This window comes from Telopea speciosissima, chromosome 1, assembly GCF_018873765.1.
Source record: "Telopea speciosissima isolate NSW1024214 ecotype Mountain lineage chromosome 1, Tspe_v1, whole genome shotgun sequence".
Lineage (NCBI taxonomy): Eukaryota > Viridiplantae > Streptophyta > Magnoliopsida > Proteales > Proteaceae > Telopea > Telopea speciosissima.
Window position 1 is genome coordinate 52,363,003 of NC_057916.1, and position 902 is coordinate 52,363,904.

Below are 902 nucleotides of genomic sequence, written 5' to 3' on the forward strand. Positions count from 1 at the left end.
GAGACATACTTGGGTTTTGTGGTGCATAATTAGGCCTTTGGAGACCAAATTGGCCTTGATGGTGAAAGTTAGATGGGTCTACTTGGTTCCCTTGATTCCAGGAGAAACTATGGTGATTTCTCCATCCTGGATTGTAAGTGTTACTATATGGATTATTTTGGTAAAGAGCACTTCCATTCTCAGTGTTGGAATTATCCACAAAGGTGTTAGGGCATTCCTCCATAAGATGACCAGGTGTATGGCACCAAATGCACATGGAGATATGATTGACTTGGTTAACTGGGATAGGCTCCTTAGGGACTATGGATTCCAACCTTTTGATGAGGTTATCAAGTTTGGCTTCTTTGGCTGGTATACCCTCAATGAAGTAACCCTTAGTGGTCCTTTCAGACTCTTGAGTGGATTCCCATTCCCTAGTCTTATCAGCCAAGTTGGTCAAAACTGTCCAAGCCTCATTCTCATCAATAAAAGAGGTAATCCAATAGGACACAGAAACTCTAAAAGTTGCTTGGTCTGACAGTCAAAGCCCTCATAAATGATTTGACAAATTTATCACAAGTCAATACCATTGTGAGGGCATTCTAATAGGAGATCCTTGAACCTTTCCATGAATCTAGAGAAGGACTCATGTGGTTTCTACCTAAATTGAAGAATGTCACTCTTGAGTTTATTAGTTTTGTGAAGAGGAAAAAACTTTCTCAAGAAGACAATTGTAAACTGATCCCATGTAGTAATGGAATTAGTCAGTAGTCCATAGAGTCACTTCTTGGCATGGTTTTTCAGAGCAAAGGTTATGAACCGAAGTTTAACTGCATCGTCAGATAAATTTTGGACTTCAATTAGAACATAAACCTCCTCAAATTCCCTAAGGAAGAGATAGGCATCTTCATTGGCCATCCCAT

General features: G+C 39.8%; 1 non-coding gene across 1 annotated transcript; it reads left to right on the forward strand.

Annotated features, from left to right (window-relative positions):
* Positions 1–562: 562 nt before the first annotated feature.
* On the forward strand, positions 563–669 carry LOC122649219. Its single transcript, XR_006331194.1, has one exon. It is a non-coding gene; the product is annotated as a small nucleolar RNA R71 (small nucleolar RNA).
* The last annotated feature ends 233 nt before the right edge of the window (positions 670–902 follow it).